This window comes from Triticum urartu, chromosome 3 (genome assembly GCF_003073215.2).
Source record: "Triticum urartu cultivar G1812 chromosome 3, Tu2.1, whole genome shotgun sequence".
Taxonomy (NCBI): domain Eukaryota; kingdom Viridiplantae; phylum Streptophyta; class Magnoliopsida; order Poales; family Poaceae; genus Triticum; species Triticum urartu.
The window spans coordinates 530,308,481-530,328,614 of NC_053024.1; the positions used below are offsets into that span (position 1 = coordinate 530,308,481).

The 20,134-nt window shown below is 43.7% G+C and overlaps 1 long non-coding RNA gene across 1 annotated transcript; it reads right to left on the reverse strand.

Annotated features, from left to right (window-relative positions):
* Nucleotides 1-14,601: 14,601 nt before the first annotated feature.
* On the reverse strand, nucleotides 14,602-19,865 carry LOC125548632. The gene is made up of 2 exons (XR_007301135.1): nucleotides 19,436-19,865; nucleotides 14,602-14,900 (listed from the first exon to the last, which is right to left on the reverse strand). It is a non-coding gene; the product is annotated as an uncharacterized LOC125548632 (long non-coding RNA).
* Between the last annotated feature and the right edge of the window lie 269 nt (nucleotides 19,866-20,134).

Genomic DNA, 20,134 nt, shown 5'->3' on the forward strand with positions numbered 1-20,134 from the left:
CCTAAGCTCTCCGATATATAATTCCTAAGTGACTCAAAACATTTTTCTAGACACAACTCGGCTGCTAAAAACGATCAAGCAATGGGGCTCCTAAGGTCGGGGAAGGCTCTGATACCAACTTGTAACGCCCTCGATGCGGCTATAGCTCCCACGTGTCGAGGCACGACTTAGAGACATAACCGCATTGAAAGCAATGTCGCAAGTCAGGCAATCATTACAACAACCCATGTAATATGTAATAAAAGGGGAAGATCATAATTGGCTTACACTCGCCACGTCACATCAGAATACATAAATAACATCCATCAAACAGACACTCATGGCCCGACTACGGCGCCAAAATAGAAAAGAACCCAATATGCGACAAGGCCCTGAATCAAACCCCAACTAGACACCACTACTGATCATCGGGAAAGGAAACATAATAACGCTGAGAGTCCTCGTCGAACTCCCACTTGAGCTCGTACTCGTCACCTGGAGCGGAATCACCTGGACCTGCATCTGGAGTTATAGTATCTGTGAGCCATGGGGACTCAGCAATCTCGCACCCTCGCGATCAAAACTATTTAAGCTTATTGGAATGGATAAGGCGAATATATGTGGAGCTGCAGCAAGCGACTAGCATATGTGGTGGCTAACTTATACGCAAAAGAGAGCGAGAAGAGGAGGCAAGGCGCGAGCGAGAATCTAGAGGAACAACCTGCGCAAGCATTACTCCAACACCGTGTCCACTTCCCGGACTCCGCCGAGAAGAGGCCATCACGGTAACACACTCAGTTGATTCATTTTAATTAATTAAGGTTTAAGTTATCTACAACCGGACATTAACAAATTCCCATCTGCCCATAACCGCGGGCACGGCTTTTGAAAGTTCAATCCCTACAGGGGAGTCCCAACTTAGCCCATGACAAGCTCTCACGGTCAACGAAGGAATAGACCTCCTCCCAAGACGTTCCGATCAGACTCGGTATCTCGGTAACTCAAGACACTTCGACAGGGTAAAACAAGACCAGCAACACCGCTCGAATGTGCCGACAAATCCCGATAGGAGCTGCACATATCTCTTTCTCAGGGCATACTCAGATGAGCAAGATGACGGGTAGGCCAGCCCAGAGTTGCCCCTGGTAGCCCCAGACATCGCTCGTTTGGACCAACACTCAGAGGAGCACTGGCCCGGGGGGGGGGGGGTTAAAATAAGATGACCCTTGAGTCTGCAGAACCCAAGGGAAAGAAAAGGCTAGGTGGCAAATGGTAAAACCAAGGTTGGGCATTGCTGGGCAAGCTTTAATCAAGGCGAAATATCAAGGGGTTCCCATTATAACCCAACCGCGGAAGGAACGCAAAAGTCCGGGAACATAACACCGATATGACGGAAACTATGGCGGCAAGGGTGGAACAAAACACTAGGCGAGAGGCCGAGCCTTCCACCCTTTACCAAGTATATAGATGCATTAAGATAACATGGCAATATAATGATATCCCCAACAAGTAAATAAATGATGTTCCCACAAGGAACGGCTCCAATCTTCACCTGCAACTAGCAACGCTATAAGAAGGGCTGAGCAAAGCGGTAACATAGCCAATCAACGGTTTGCTAGGACAAGGTGGGTTAGAGGTTCAACATGGCAATTGGGAGGCTGACAAGCAAAAGTTAGGCATCGTAGCATTGGCATAGCAAGAGCGAGCAAACTAGCATAGCAAAGATAGTAGTGATTTCGAGGGTATGATCATCTTGCCTGCACAGTTGTCAGAGTTGACTGGATCCTCACAAGCAAACTCAACGGGCTCCTCGGTAACGAACTCGTCTCCCGGCTCTACCCAACAAGACAAACAAGCAATAAGGATACAATCAACCACGTGCAAGACCAAGCAATATGATGAAATGATGATATGCTATGCGGGATGCGATGCGGGATGTAAAATGCCAGATATGACAGGAAATGCATGAACCTGGCCTCAACTTGGAATTCCAAGGGTGCCACTGGATAGAGGGGATGAAATCGCTTGAAAACGATATAAAGATCATTGGAATCGGAGTTACGGTTTGGAAATGGCAAGCGTTTTAAGATATGACACCGGTCTGTGATTTACAGCAAGTAGGCATCTAAATGCAACGAAATGAACATGCTACAGCCACCAAACATGACAACAAAATACATGGCAGGGATGCACACAAGATGCTTAACAAAAGACTAGCACTGAGCCACGGCCAAATCATCCATTATGAGGTTCAAACAAGCATGGCAAAAACGCAAATGCAAAACAGATTCCAGACTTGATGAAATTAACACTAGTCTGAAATTTCAGATCACGATGCTCTCTTCGGAGCAGCAAAACAACATGATAAATGACCTGAACATGACAAGTAAGAACATGGCATGGAGCTAATCAACAAGCTTAACAAAAGTCCCAAAGTGACCTGGGGCCAAAAGGGATCACAAAATATATTAACGGGCACACGAACATAGCTAAAACACAATCAGTTTTCAGACTTAGTGAAAACTGAGACATGCTCAAATATAACTCACGAAGGCATGTAAACGAGCTCGATGCACTCACCACGGTGCAAGTAATGGCAAGGCAGCCATACATCCATTAAGAAGGCACAAAATACAAGATAGAAATGGCAAGAACAATGGCATAGCATGCACAGATCAACTATAACAACGCCGGCAAAATCGCAAACGAGTTGACGATCTGCCCAGATTCACCATGAAGCAAAAGTAGAGCTCGATTGACTCAAGCTAGAGTGCTCCATAATTGCAAACAAAGACATGGATGTATAGAGCATAACATGAATAACAAAAGTCCCTTACTGATCATCCTCAAAAGAGGTACGGATCATTAGGAAACAAGCTGAACATATGGCATCATGAACTAAAATATCCCAGACTTAGTGAAAACAACTAAGTCCCTGAAAACAGATTTACCGGGTGCCTCACTTTGTAAGCTTGCACAAGTCACCACACACATCCTAAAAATGCATGGGTTGCACCTCTGGAAAGAAGACAAAATGCTTAACAAAACATATGAAGGACTCACAGGCATAGCATGCACACAATAATCATGGCAAAAATGACAAAAGTCTAAGATGAACTAGCAGATCTGACAATTAACTCACGAAGCCTCCTTCTAACAGCATTTTGGGCACCAAGATGAACTCAAATGAAAATTATGCAATGTAATGAAATGATGTACTCGTCGAGGCGAACATTTTGATATATTATATGCCCAAATCGGAGCTACGGATGCAAAGTTACGGGCGGTCAAAGTAGGCATAAAAAATTAGGGTTAGGGACGAAAAAGTCAACCGAGAACTCAGATCCAGATCGGGATCTCGCGGGTACTGTTCACGACACTGTTCACGGCGCGTTCTTCGAGGTTCGTTGGCGCCGCTCGCCGGACTTGGAGCTCGCCGGGGACGCGGGAGGAGGCCGGAGCAGCGGGGGAGTGGTAGGAGAGGCCGAGGACGGGGCCGCGGCGGCGCGCCGGCGGCGAAGGGCGGCGCCGGCTCGGGCGGCGACCCGAGGCGAGGCAGGCGGCGGCGGGGCGCGGCTCGCGCATCGGCGAGTTGCGGCGGTCGCCGGCCGGCGATGGTGGCCGCGGGCGGTGGTCGGGCGCGGGGAAGAAGACAGGCGGCGGCGGGCGGCGGAGTTGGGCTCGGGGGCCGGCTTCGGGCCTCCCGGGCCGGCGGCGAAGCGGTCCCGCGGGGGACACGTGGCGGCGGACGGTTGGTGCGGGCAGAGGCGGCGGACGTTGTCCGGCCGGGACGGACACGTCCGTCGGCGCGGATCTGGAGTTTTTTTTAGACTAGGGTTTGGACGGGGAAGAAGATCCGAATGGAGGGGGTATAAATAGGCATAAGTAGAGCTAGGAGAGTCCAAATGAGGTGTGGTTTTCGGCCACGCGATCGTGATCGAACGCTCTAGGACATGGAGCAGAGTTTGGTGGGTTTTGGGCCAAATTTGAGGGGTGTTGGGCTGCAACACACACGAGGCCTTTTCGGTCCCTCGGTTAACCGTTGGAGTATCAAACGAAGTCCAAATGATACGAAACTTGACAGGCGGTCTACCGGTAGTAAACCAAGGCCGCATGGCAAGTCTCGGTCCAATCCGGAAATGTTTAATCCCCACACACGAAAGAAAGCTAGAAATGACCACCGGAGGAGAACGAAGCGCCGGAATACAAAACGGACAACGGGGAAAAAGCTCGAATGCATGAGATGAACACGTATGCAAATGCAATGCACATGATGACATGATATGAGATGCATGAAAACGAAAACAACACACGGAGACAAAGACCCGAACCCTAGGAAATAAATATAACTTAACGCCGGAAACGGCAAGAGTTGGAGTACAAATTGGGAAAGTTATATCTGGGGCGTTACATTGGACTAGGAAAGGGGGAAACCTACTCCTACTAGGAGTAGGATTCCTCCCCCTTGGTGCGCCCCTTGTGGCCGGCCAGCCTCCTCCTCCCCTCCTTTATATACGGGGGAGGGGGCACCCCATAGACACACAAGTTGATCTTTAGCCGTGTGCGGTGCCCCCCTTCACCGTTTTCCACCTCGGTCATATTGTCGTAGTGCTTAGGCAAAACCCTGCGTCAGTAACTTCATCATCACTGTCAACACGCCGTCGTGCTGACGCAACTCACCCTCGGCCTCAGCTGGATCAAGAGTATGAGGGACGTTAGCGAGCTGAACGTGTGCAGATCGCGGAGATGCCGTGCGTTCGGTACTTGATCGGTTGGATCACGAAGACGTTCGACTACATCAACCGTGTTACTTAACGCTTCCGCTTTCGGTCTACGAGGGTACATAGACACACTCTACCCTCTCATTGCTATGCATCTCCTAGATAGATCTTGCGTGATCATAGGAATTTTTTTGAAATACTGCGTTCCCCAACAGTGGCATCCGAGCCAGGTCTATGCGTAGATGTTATATGCACGAGTAGAACACAAAGAGTTGTGGGTGATAATAGTCATACTACTTATCAGCATGTCATACTTTGATTCGGTGGTATTATTGGAAGCGGCCCAGACCAACATTACATGACCGTGTTCATGAGACTGGTTCTACCGACGTGCTTCGCACACAGGTGGCTAGTGGGTGTCTGTTTCTCCAGTTTTAGTTGAATCAAGTGTAACTATGCCCGGTCCTTGTTGAAGGTTAAAACAACACACTTGATGAAAAATCGTTGTGGTTTTTGATGCGTAGGTAAGAACGGTTCTTGCTAAGCCCGTAGCAGCCACGTAAAATTTGCAACAACAAAGTAGAGGATGTCTAACTTGTTTTTGCAGGGCATGTTGTGATGTGATATGGTAAGACATGATTATACAAATTGTTGTATGAGATGATCATGTTTTGTAACACAGTTATCAGCAACTGGCAAGAGCCATATGGTTGTCGCTTTTATTGTATGAAATGCAATCGCTATGTAATTGCTTTACTTTATCACTAAGCAGTAGCGATAGTCATAGAAGCAATAGTTGGCGAGACGAAAATGATGCTACGATGGAGATCAAGGTGTCAAGCCAGTGATGATGGTGATCATGACGGTGCTTTGGAGATGGAGATCAAAGGCACAAGATGATGATGGCCATATCATATCACTTATTTTGATTGCATGTGATGTTTATCCTTTATGCATCTTATTTTGCTTAGTACGGTGGTAGCATTATAAGATGATCTCTCACTAAATTTCAAGGTATAAGTGTTCTCCCTGAGTATGCACCGTTGCTACGGTTCGTCGTGCCGAGACACCACGTGATGATGGGGTGTGATAAGCTCTACGTTCACATACAATGGGTGCAAGCCAGTTTTGCACAAGCAGAATACTTGGGTTAAACTTGACGAGCCTAGCATATGCAGATATGGCCTCGAAACACTGAGACCGAAAGGTCGAGCGTGAATCATATAGTAGATAGGATCAACATAGTGATGTTCACCATTGAAAACTACTCCATCTCACGTGATGATCGGACATGGTTTAGTTGATATGGATCACGTGATCATTTAGATGACTAGAGAGATGTCTATCTAAGTGGGAGTTCTTAAGTAATATGATTAATTGAACTTTAATTTATCATGAACTTAGTACCTGATAGTATTTTGCATGTCTATGTTGTTGTAGATAAATGGCCTGTGCTGTTGTTCTGTTCAATTTTAATGCGTTCCTAGAGAAAGCTAAGTTGAAAGATGATGATAGCAACTACACGGACTGGGTCCGTAACTTGAGGATTATCCTCATTGCTGCACAGAAGAATTACGTCCTGGAAGCACCGCTAGGTGCAAAGCCCGCTGCGGAGCAACACCAAATGTTATGAACGTCTAGCAGAGCAAAGCTGATGACTATTTGATAGTTCAGTGTGCCAAGCTTTACGACTTAGAATCGGGACTTCAACGATGTTTTAAACGTCATGGAGCATATGCGATGTACCAGGAGTAGAAGTTAATATTTCAAGCAAATGCCCGGATTGAGAGATATGAAGTCTCCAATAAGTTCTATAGCTGCAAGATGGAGGAGAATAGTTCTGTCAGTGAACATGTACTCAGAATGTCTGGGTACCACAACCACTTGACTCAACTGGGAGTTAATCTTCCTGATGATAGTGTCATTGACAGAGTTCTTCAATCACTGCCACCAAGCTACAAAAGCTTCGTGATGAACTATAATATGCAAGAGATGGATAGGATAATTCCCGAGCTCTTCGCAATGCTTAAGGCTGCGGAGGTAGAAATCAAAAAGGAGCATCAAGTGTTGATGCTTAACAAGACCACTAGTTTCAAGAAAAAGGGCAAAGGGAAGAAGGGGAACTTCAAGAAGAACGGCAAGCAAGTTGCTGCTCAAGTGAAGAAGCCCAAGTCTGGACCCAAGCCTGAGATTGAGTGCTTCTCCTGCAAAGGGACTGGTCACTAGAAGCGGAACTACCCCAAGTATTTGGCAGATAAGATGGATGGCAAAGTGAAAGGTATATTTGATATACATGTTATTGATGTGTACCTTACTAATGCTCGCAGTAGCGCCTAGGTATTTGATATTGGTTCTGTTGCTAATATTTCCAACTCGAAACAGGGACTACAAATTAAGCGAAGATTGGCTATGGACGAGGTGACAATGCGCGTGGGAAATGGTTCCAAAGTCGATGTGATTGCCGTCGGCACGCTACCTCTACATCTACCTTCGAGATTAGTATTAGACCTGAATAATTGTTATTTGGTGCCAGCGTTAAGCATGAACATTATATCTGGATCTTGTTTGATGCGAGATGGTTATTCATTTAAATCAGAGAATAATGGTTGTTCTATTTATATGAGTAATATCTTTTATGGTCATGCACCCTTAATGAGTGGTCTATTTTTATTTAATATCGATAGTAGTGATACACATATTCATATTATTGAAGCCAAAAGATATAAGTTTAATAATGATAGTGCAACTTATTTGTGGCACTGCCGTTTAGGTCATATTGGTGTAGCATGAAGAAACTCCATGCTGATGGGCTTTTGGAATCACTTGATTCTTGCGAACCATGCCTCATGGGCAAGATGACTAAGACTCCGTTCTCTGGAACAATGGAACGAGCAACAGACTTATTGGAAATAATACATACTGGTGTATGCGGTCTGATGAGTGTTGATGCTCGTGGCGGGTATCGTTATTTTCTGACCTTCACAGGTGATTTGAGCAGATATGGGTATATCTACTTGATGAAACATAAGTCTGAAACATTTGAAAAGTTCAAAGAATTTCAGAGTGAAGTTGAAAATAGTCATAACAAGAAAATTAAGTTTCTATGATCTGATTGTGGAGGTGAATATTTGAGTTATGAGTTTGGTCTTCATTTGAAACAATGCGGAATAGTTTCGCAACTCACGCCACCTGGAACACCACAGCGTAATGGTGTGTCCGAGCGTCGTAACCACACTTTATTAGATATGGTGCGATCTATGATGTCTCTTACTGATTTACTGCTACCATTTTAGGGTTATGCTTTATAGACGGCTGCATTCATGTTAAATAGGGCACCATCAAAATCCGTTGAGACGACACCATATGAACTATGGTTTGGCAAGAAACCCAAGTTGTCGTTTCTTAAAGTTTGGGGCTGCGATGCTTATGTGAAAAAGCTCCAACCCGATAAGCTCGAAACCAAATCGGAGAAATTTGTCTTCATAGGATACCCAAAGGAGATTGTTGGGTACACCTTCTATCACAGATCCGAAGGCAGGATATTCGTTGCTAAGAATGCATCCTTTCTAGAGAAGGAGTTTCTCTCGAAAGAAGTGAGTGGGAGGAAAGTAGAACTTGATGAGTGAGGGATTCCTGGATTAGGGGGTCTCCGGACAGCCAGACTATATCCTTTGGCCGGACTATTGGACTATGAAGATACAAGATTGAAGACTTCGTCCCGTGTCCGGATGGGACTCTCCTTGGCGTGGAAGGCAAGCTAGGCAATACGGATATGTAGATCTCCTCCCTTGTAACCAACTCTGTGTAACCCTAGCCCCCTCCGGTGTCTATATAAACCGGAGGGTTTAGTCCATAGGACAATAGACAATCATACCATAGGCTAGCTTCTAGGGTTTAGCCTCTACGATCTCATGGTAGATCAACTCTTGTAATACTCATATCATCAAGAACAATCAAGCAGGACGTAGGGTATTACCTCCATCAAGAGGGCCCGAACCTGGGTAAACATCGTGTCCCCTGCCTCCTGTTACTATCCGCCTTAGACGCACAGTTTGGGACCCCCTACACGAGATCCGCCGGTTTTGACACCGACAATGAGGTAACTGTACCTTCTCCCTTATTGGAAAGTAGTTCATCATAGAAATCAGTTACAGTGATTCCTACACCAATTAGTGAGGAAGCTAATGATGATGATCATGAAACTTTTGATCAAGTTACTACCGAACCTCGTAGGTCAACCACAGTAAGATCTGCTCCAGAGTGGTATGCTAATCCTGTTCTGGAAGTCATGTTCTTGACCATGACGAACCTATGAACTATGAGGAAGCGATGATGAGCCTAGATTCCGCAAAATGGCTTGAGGCCATGAAATCTGAGATGGGATCCATGTATGAGAACAAAGTGTGGACTTTGGTTGACTTGCCCGATGATCGGAAAGCCATAGAGAATAAATGGATCTTCAAGAAGACTGTCGCTGAAGATAATGTTACTGTCTACAAAGCTCGACTTGTTGCGAAAGATTTTCGACAAGTTCAAGGAGTTGACTACGATGAGACCTTCTCACCCGTAGCGATGCTTAAGTCCATCCGAATCATGTTAGCAATTGCTGCATTTTATGATTATGAAATTTGGCAAATGGATGTCAAAACTGCATTCCTTAATGGATATCTTAAAGAAGAGTTGTATATGATGCAACCGGAAGGTTTTGTCAATCCAAAAGGTGCTAACAAAGTGTGCAAGCTCCAGCGATCTATTTATGGACTGGTGCAAGCATCTCGGAGTTGGAATATACGCTTTGATAGTGTGATCAAAGCATATGGTTTTATACAGACTTTTGGAGAAGCATGTATTTACAAGAAAGTGAGTGGGAGTTCTGTAGCATTTATGATATTATATGTGGATGGCATATTGTTGACCGGAAATGATACTGAATTTCTGAATAGCATAAAAGGATACTTGAATAAGAATTTTTCAATGAAGGACCTCGGTGAAGCTGCTTATATATTGGGCATCAAGATCTATAGAGATAGATCATGACGCTTAATTGGACTTTCACAAAGCACATACCTTGATAAAGTTTTGAAGAAGTTCAAAATGGATCAAGCAAAAAAAGGGTTCTTGCATGTGTTACAAGGTGTGAAGTTGAGTCAGACTCAATTCCCGACCACTACAGAAGATAGAGAGAAAATGAAAGTCATTCCCTATGCCTCAGCCATAGGTTCTATCATGTTTGCAATGATGTGTACCATACCTGATGTGTGCCTTCCTATTTTTTTTAAGCCACAAGAGTAAAATATGACTTGTCAGCTTTCTTCCAACGCCACCTTTTTTTTTCGTTTTTTATCAAGTCTTCTTCGGTAGCCACTTCTCGGCAAGGGAGGTGGAACATGAAAGATGTACCGAATGTTCTCTCCGATCTAAAAGTGCCGTGGTTATTTTATTTGAGGAAAAGCCACCATAACGCATTTTACTGATCATCGCTAGCAAAAAGGGCCCATCTGTTGTAACTGGAAAAAAAATCATAATCTTAAATGGGCATGATCATATTTTGCTGCATCGCCGAGATACACTATCACTCTCATTTTCGTGAAATGGTGAACAATTTTTTTTTAAAAAAATTAAAACTCGTGAACATTTTTAAAATACGGAACATTATTTACAGATTTTCTAACATTTTCGAAAACCATGACAATTTTTTTAATTCGTGAACATTTTATACTATTTGCAAAAAAATAGAAAAAATTGTGAACATTAAAAAAAATCTTGAATAGGAGAAAATTTCTAGAATCGACGAACATTTTTTTTAATCACAAACATTTTATGAATCCCGATTTCACCCGGAACACTTCCGATATCCAAATATAGGCTTCCAATATATCAATCTTTATGTCTCGACCATTTCGAGACTCCTCGTCATGTCTGTGATCACATCCGGGACTCCGAACAAACTTCGGTACATCAAAATGCATAAACTCATAATATAACTGTCATCAAAACCTTAAGCGTGCGGACCCTACGGGTTCGAGAACAATGTAGACATGACCGAGACACGTCTCCGGTCAATAACCAATAGCGAAACCTGGATGCTCATATTGGTTCCCACATATTCTACGAAGATCTTTATCGGTTAGACCGCATAACAACATACGTTGTTCCCTTTGTCATCGGTATGTTACTTGCCCGAGATTCGATCGTCGGTATCTCAATACCTAGTTCAATCTCGTTACCGGCAAGTCTCTTTACTCGTTTCGTAATACATTATCTTGCAACTAACTAATTAGTTGTAATGCTTGCAAGGCTTATGTGATGTGCATTACCGAGAGGGCCCAGAGATACCTCTCCGACAATCGGAGTGACAAATCCTAATCTCGAAATACGCCAACCCAACATGTACCTTTGGAGACACCTGTAGAGCTCCTTTATAATCACCCAGTTACGTTGTGACGTTTGGTAGCACACAAAGTGTTCCTCCGGTAAACGGGAGTTGCATAATCTCATAGTCATAGGAACATGTATAAGTCATGAAGAAAGCAATAGCAACATACTAAACGATCGAGTGCTAAGCTAACGGAATGGGTCAAGTCAATCACATCATTCTCCTAATGATGTGATCCCGTTAATCAAATAACAACTCTTTGTCTATGGTTAGGAAACATAACCATCTTTGATTAATGAGCTAGTCAAGTAGAGGCATACTAGTGACACTCTGTTTGTCTATGTATTCACACATGTATTTTGTTTCCGGTTAATACAATTCTAGCATGAATAATAAACATTTATCATGAAATAAGGAAATAAATAATAACTTTATTATTGCCTCTAGGGCATATTTCCTTCAGGATTAACTGTCCGACTCCGCTGCCCGAAGACCAAGAAACCCCACTTCTGACGAAGATGTTGTTTCTGGCACCTTATGATGTGCCGGAGAAGAAGGCCAAGAAAACGGCCAAGGGGGCCCGGGGTGGCCTTCGCCGAAAAGGCGCTTCGGACGTGACGTCCGAAGATGAGACTCACTCTTCGGCCGCCTAAGACGACGAGGAGGAAGAGGAAGAAAGCGACTCCTCCCTGGGGGGGGGAGGAAGAAAAGGGGGGCCTCCCCAAATTTGGAGGCGAAGGTGCCCAAGAGGGGGAAGGGCTCCCTTGCGGATAACTCCGCGTGGGACGTCGATAGCAGTCGGAAGCGAATCCCCAGGACCAAGCCTCAGGCCGCCTCGTAAGTATCAAAAACCTTATGCACGTCCAAATGCCTGGCCTTTCCATTTTGTAATATTAATATGTTTAAATTATGCCATCGCAGTCCGGCCTGCGACAGCTCCCCATGATCCTCGACAGAGGGTTCGCTAGATTCAAAGGAGATGGCTAGGATGTCACGCCGCCCGCTCACTCTGTCTCGGCCAAGGGTGATGACGAGGTGGTGTCCCAAAGGACCTTCCCAGACCGGGGGCAGGTTCCGGAGGCGCCAGAAGGCGAAACCCCCGTCGCCGGACACCAGGGAGAATCAATCCCCATGGAGACTGGTGGGGAGGGTCGTATTCCGTTCGGCCCTCAGCCGGACTCAATTCCGGAGACCGATGCGGCTCCGGAATCCTGCACGCAACCTTCTTCGAAAGAAGGGCGGATGCCTATTCCGCCGGTGACCCCTGTCCAACCAGGGGCATCGGACAATTTGCTGGAAGCGTTGCGAGGCGCTTCTGTTGTGGATGAGCACCGTGTCCTTATGGGCATGGTAATTTAAAGGGTTTAGTCCGCCAAGAGTGGACTAACCGAAGCCTGCAACAGCCTGCTGATAGGTTTTGAGGTAAGCGATGCAAAAAAGAGAAAATCCCAATGTAGACAGTAGCCCCTGAGACACTGTCCGGTGTTCGGCAAGGAAAAGTCGGACAGAGGATCAATCTCCTATTGCAGGAAACTAACTAAATTTTTCTGAAATGTAAACACAGGCGTCGCTGTTGGCTGCAGCCTCGCATACTGCTGAAGTCTCCGGACTGAAGCAGAAACTGGCGGAGGCCGAGGAGGAGCTGGGCCAGGTGAACAGACAGCTCCAGGAAAAACAAGGTAAGTAATAACCTGTTATGTATTCGAAAAAAGGTAAAATGATATGCAGTGACCGAAATTCCATGATGTGTACAAAGGCGACGACCGAGGTCGAGGCCCTGAAAAAGGCCCTGGCCAAAGCCGAAGGGAAGGCTGTCAAGGAGCAGGCCGCTCGGAAGAAGCTCAAGGCCCGAGTCAACAAGGTCCAACAGGAGCTCGAGGACGCGGTGAAGAAGTGCGAGGCCTTGGAGCGCGATGCGTTGGTTCAAGATACCGAACTCGCCAAGGCTCGTCAGAATGCGGAGTGATAACCCACAAGTATAGGGGATCGCAACATCTTTCGAGGGTCAACAGGGGGCCCATGAGGTAGGGGGCGCGCCCTAGGGGGGGGTGCCCCCACCCTCGTGGAAAGGGTGTGGGCCCCCTGGTCTTCATATTTGGCGAGGATTTTTTATTATTTTTTCTAAGACCTCTCGTGGAGTTTCAGGTCATTCCGAGAATATTTGTTTTCTGCACATAAAACAACACCATGGTAATTCTGCTGAAAACAACGTCAGTCCGGGTTAGTTCCATTCAAATCATACAAGATAGAGTCCAAAACAAGGGCAAAAGTGTTTGGAAAAGTAGATACTACGGAGACGTATCAACTCCCCCAAGCTTAAACCCTTGCTTGTCCTCAAGCACTTCAATTGACAAACTGAAAAAAAGAAAGAAAAACTTTTACAAACTCTGTTTGCTCTTGTTGTTGTAACTATGTCAAGCCAGCATTCAAGTTTTCAGCATAGATCATAACTAACCACATTTGCAATAATTCTCAGGTCTCATCATTACTCATATCAATAGCATAATCAGCTAGCAAGTCATAATAATAAATCTTGGATGACAACACTTTCTCAAAACAATCATAATATGATATAACAAGATGGTATCTCGCTAGCCCTTTCTGAGACCGCAAAACATAAATGCAGAGCACCTTTAAAGATCAAGGACTGACTAGACATTGTAATTCATGGTAAAAGAGATCCAATCATAGTCATACCCAATATAAATTAACAGGGATGAATGCAAATGACGGCTGTGCTCTCCAGCTAGTGCTTTTTAATAAGAGGGTGATGACTCAACATAAAAGTAAATGGATAGGCCCTTCGCAGAGGGAAGCAGGGATTTGTAGAGGTGCCAGAGCTCGGTTTTGAAATAGAGATAAATTGTATTTTGAGCGGTATACTTTCATTTTCAACGTAACAACTAAGAGATGGCGATATTTTCCATGCTACACACATTATAGGCGGTTCCCAAATAGAATGGTAAAGTTTATACCCCCCCTCCACACTACAACAAAAACTGCATGTAGAGACGTCATATTCCAAAGCTAGAGACGCGTTATTTCATCTCTAGGCAACCATAGAGTCGACTTAGTAAAGCGTCTTTGGAGCGTCTCCCCACGGACCGTCTCAAAATATATAGACATGCTGGCTAAGCGTCTGTACATGGCATGGGACGCTATATTGGGACGTTGTAAGGCGTCTCTAGATATGACACGCTATATTTGGACGTTCAAAAGCGTCTTTAGACATGTAGAGTCACTGTGCTACGTCCGCTCATACGTCTCTACTAACAGGGCCATTTCAATGGTCATAGGCCCTAGGCCCATTCCTATACACGCTATGTACAGACGTTATATTCGTCTCTAAATATACAAATGAATTTTTTTAACCACGTAATATTTTATTTTAAATAATATATGATTCATTCCAAATTTGTAGTTTGCCATTTCAAATCCAGTAACTTTATCATGCCATATGCTTGTGCAGAATGGTCAACAAGTATTGATATATAAAAGCATCCACCATATCACCAATCACATTCATGAACAACAAATATCATTATATGAAGGGATCCACCCATATCACCAATTGTATCCACAACAATCCCATTCGCACAATTTCAATTAGTAGGAACAAACACTTTTGGTTCACAACTGAATCAAATCAGATCTTCATAAAAAATATGCAAATAATTAAGAAGAGATCATAGAAACTATAACTAAGTTTTCCTACAAATCTAAAATCTTTATATAATACATAATACTTGTCCATCTAAAGACTAATTCTTCTATAGTTGCTCCTGGCTCCTGCAATGCACTCCTTTTCTAAATCTTGAGCTACCCTGAAAAAGAAAGATAACAGAGAAAAATTTAGAACATAGCTTGAAGACTAGTGTGAGAAGAAATGTACTTTGATGATGTACCATACCATTGTTTGGTGGCTTGTTTTGAGGTTGTGCAGGAGTGGTTAATTTTGGTTTTTTTTACCTAAAAATCACAAAAATCCTTCATAAATAAAAAGCCTTAAGCATACACATTGGAACATAGGATGATTGCATGCAAGTGAACTTACATGTGATAGAGGCCATGCAATAACATGACCAATAGCATCCCTTACTGTTTGTAATTGTCCATATGGTCTAACCAGTATCTGATCTCGAAGTTTTGAAGCAGCACAAATAGAAACTGCTACATATTGCTCTCCAAGCATGTTTCCTCCAACCACATATGTTTTATCTCTACTCACTAAAGTTCCTTCGGCCACAAATTTATCTTTGCTTCTCGGGTTCAACGAAACCAAGAAAACTTTCATTTTATCCTATTTTTTCAAGAAATGAAACATTCATTATCACAAACCATGGAAGATTTCACTTTACACATAAAGGGACGATTGCACATGGAATTACACCAACTAACAATTCTAACCATTGTCTATATATATATAGCACATATGCCCGTGCGTTGCAACGTGAGAAAAAAAATTAACGTGTAACTAAATTTGGTGAGAAATAGCTTCTGAACGCTTCTAAATCTAAATACATATAATGTGTTGGAAGTGCCCTTAGACAAATCTGTATTTAATATCTCTATGCACTATTTTTCCTTTCATTAAAATCTAGGAGATTTCATCTTGGCATGTCATGAACTCATGAATCCAGATAATTTTGCCCAAAACCATGCACACAGATTTGATGGCTTTCTGCCTCCATGCCTGTAGCGACCCGACCCGAATGGATCAAGTCTCTGTGCTTACGTGTCATCCCTGGATCGGTATGCTGACACACACAGTACTCGAAGGATTTATAACAGAGGTAAATCACATGTATAAAGTAACATAAATACTATTACCTCAATCCATATAGCGGATGCAACAAGGTTGTGGATTCCCATCAACACCAACGGCAAAGTTGAGTGTAGAAACCGTAACCCTAACGTATCACTTACTCGTCGTAAGAAACCTGCAACATGAGACGTTGCAGCCCGAAACGGGTCAGTACATTGAATGTACTGGCAAATTCACACCATAGAGAGAAATGATGAACAATGGCTACCACTATGTGCATATTTGGCTGGTGGAAAGCTCTATGGTTATAAGGTTTTTGCGTAAAGCCAAATTTTCCCTACTGCAAAGGAATAAGTTTATTTAACTATCATGGTGGTTGTTAAACATTGAGAATGGTTGACAGCATTCTCAATCCCAATTAAAAATAATTAAAACCCAACAACATTAATTAGAAGTAACGTGATGAGATTCACATGATATTCAAGTACTAGATACTCAAGTTGTCCATAACCGGGGACACGGCTAATCATGATTAGTTTGTACACTCTGCCGAGGTTTGCGCACTTTTCCCCACAAGACTCGATCGCCTCCGTTGGATTTCTCGCACTACATGGTGTTTGAGAAGACGGATGACCGAGACACAGTCTTTCAGAAGCGCTAGCACCTTACATGTGGGGTAGACCGGTACACCTACATCCCCTACATCTGCTAGTCCACCCCGTAAGAGTTCGCACTGCTTAGTCAACTATGCCAGAGCCCATAATGGCTTGTGGCTGCACACGGAAGTTTCTATCATGAAAGATCTTATGATCCCTTTGAGCCTGGGTGGCGGTCCAAAAAAAACAGGCAAGTCCTGATAGACATCAGGTGCCTCAATCCACCCAGATGTGTGTTTAAGTTGCCACCTTAGATAAACCATTAAAATTATCAACTCACATCTGTCATGGATATCACTCACCCAATCCACGTCTACTAGCATAACATGGCATAATAAGCAAACGTAGAAGTAACTCCATCCCTCAATTAAATTAGATCCTAATCATGCAATATGTGAGGATTGATCTAATGCAATAAAACATGGGTTGTAGAGAAGGTATGATCAAAGTGTGAACTTGCCTGCAATGTTGATGAAGATGATTCGCACTCAAAACTCGTGATAGATCTACTCGTCACACTCCGGTCAATCTATCGTAAGCAAACAATAGTAACCACACAATAAGTACTCATCTAATGCACAATTAAAACTCGAACGAGAGAACGAACCAGAAGGTTCAACTTAAGAACTCCGGTTGCAAAGAAAGAAGGAACCAAACAAAGAAACCGAAAACAAACGGCGGAAGAACAACTCGGTTCTAGCAAGTTGAACTAGGTCAAAATTTTACAGTAGCAAAAACTTGTTTAAGTTGATTAGACGGGACGGCGATTTCGAGACGAAACTCCAGGCGCTTGAATCACCTGATTCCGATAAACGAGCGAGAAGATAAACTAGAACGAAGATCGGATCTGAGATCGCGATCGCGGAATAAATCCGACGAGAAGAAAAAGAAGAACGGTTAAACGAACGGACGTTCGTTAACCTAGAAGAATCCGGTGATCACGTTCGTTAGGACGAACGGTCTGGCGAACGGTCCAAAGGCAACTAAATCGGAAGAGAAAACGAATCCGATCTAGGGTTTTGGAGAAGAAAACCGAAACGAAAAACCGATCTAGAAAACGAATCGGAAGAGAAGAAAAGAATCGGAACGATTAGAAGAAAACGATCCGAGGAAAAGGGACGCGGGGCAACCTCGGCGAGGTCTCCGGCGAGGGGGGGGGGCTCCGGCGGCGGCGTGGGGCGGCGGCGTGGGCAAGGTGCGACGGCGCGGGTGTGGGGTGGCGCGGCGTGGGTGCGGCGTGGGTGTGGTGGAGCTCTAGGCTTTGGGTTTGATGATTTAGAGGGGGGGGGTGCTTGGGTATTTATATTGGGGAGGGGGGGTTTACTTGGGGTAGGGGACAAGAAATAGACTAGGATTAGGAAAAGGAAAAACGAAACAAAGGAAAAAGGGAGGGCTACCGACCTAAGTCCTGCTGGGACTTGGCCTCGAGCGACAAGAGGCGAGGCGGCGGCCTGCCTGCGCCTGGCTGGCGCCTAGCGCTAGCGCGCGTGCGGCTGGGAGGAGGCCGGCTGGCTAGGCCTTAGGCTCGGCTGGCCTGGCGGGAGCTCTCTTTTTTTAATTATTATTAACTGGTTTTTCGTGCGTAGAAAAAAAACAACAAAAGAGATCTAAACGAACTCCGAAAAACCTAAAGTAAATTTTCCCCGACTCCTAAAAATGAGCCGAACAAAATGAACTTTTCTCCGGGCCTAAAATGCAATTTTCGAAAACACGCATTTTCCCCTATCCAAATGAAATGCAAATAAACTCCGGAAAACGAAATTTGATCTATTTATTAAATCTTCATTTTTCCTATATTTTGGGAAAGTCATATTATTCCCTCTCTTATATTTTTGATAACGGAAAAATTATTGAAGATGAAATAAATAAATCAAATGACCCTCTTTTCAAATTCGAGAAAACTCTCAAATATGAAAATAACGAAATCTCCAACTCTCTCCGAAGGTCCTTGAGTTGCGTGAAATTTCTAGGATCGACCAAAAAGCAAGAAAATAAGATATGCATGATGATCTAATGTATTCCAATTTGAAAAAAAATAAATTCAAAAGAACTTTGAATTTAATTCTTTGAAACTCCCAACTCATATTTCATAATTTGAAGAAGTCATTTTATCTTCTCTCGTGAAAATCATTGAGTTGCTTAAAGTTTCTGAATTGGAAATATTTCCCAATGGAATTCAAATATTTTTCAAACACCCTTTTCATTTTAAATGGAAGAAGTCATGTCATCTTCTCTCTAGGGTTTTGTATTTGAAAAGAATTTGAATTCATGAAGATCAGAAAACAAATATGAAAGTTTGGGAAAGTCCTTTTATTCCCTCTCATTTAACTTTCAAAAAGAATTCGAATTTCACTCAATTTCAGACGATCAATCAAACAATCAGTCAAGTCTATCTATTTATTATAACATTCCAAAATTTAGAATTTTGGGATGTTACAATGCCTCCTCATCTGGTTAATGGTTCTCAAATCAGCTTGCTGATTACGTAGCAAGTTAAGACGTATATCAACTGGCACGACTCGATGTAAGAAAGCAAGGTGGGATTATTGATGTTTTCTCAGATAGCGGATTTAGCTAAAACCGAGTTGCCTTCAATCCATCAGCAGGGCTGCTACCGCTAAAAAAAAGGCCTGGTTGCCTCCAATCACAATCGGCTGGGCTACTACCGCTAAAAAAAGGCCTGGTTGCCTCCAATCACAATCGGCTCAGGAAAAAAATAATCTGGGCTGCTGCCGCTAGATGGGCTGCCCGATCGTTGCCTCGTTGCTTGCCTGGTTGGCTTGAGTCGGTTTCCCATTGGTTTAAACTGGGTGAGTAAAGAGGCAGGATAACAAACGACAAACGGAATTTGAAGTAAATAACCAGGGACGAAAATCAAAGCGGCAGACTAAACCAAACCAAGAATGTCACCTCCCTTTAATAGTGGGTATAGATATACCTGCTTAGTGATATGATGAAGTTGTACACTTGGTTCAGGACCACCTTGCTTGGTCTCATTGTTATTTTCAGCATGACCATTCTTTGCTTCAGGACCATCATGTGCTTTCTACAATTGAGGTTCAGTTTAGTTGTAAGTAAATTTATAGAAAACATAGACCTTGTTTGATAACACAACAGAAATTTATGCGCGCATGCACACACTTTAGCAATTGTGTGCTCATGTGGTGAAGATAAACTGGTGCAACCCTCTTTGGTTCTTGCGCAATTGCTAGGATGCAATTCCTAGTTAGTCTTGTTCGGTAAAGTTTATTCTGCACACCCTTGATTTATCCTATCATTTTTTTAGTGTGCGCTTTCTACAGTTGAGGTTTAGTTCAGTTGTAAGTGAACATACACAAAACATAGACATTGTTTGACAAAGAATCAGAAGTTTATGCATACAGAAACACCTTGAAACCATGTGTGGTAAAGATGAACCAGTGCAATCCTCTTTGGTTCTGGAAGAAAAGCTAGGATGCAATTCCTGGGCAGTAATCTGCTTATCCAGCAAAGTTAATTCTGCACTTCCTTCATTGGTGTAACCGTCTTTGGTTGATTCTGCGCGGCCTTGATTGTCCTTATCAAACATTTCAATGCGTGCCTTCTACATTTGAGGTTCAGTTCAATACGACATAAACATACAGAATCATAGGCATTG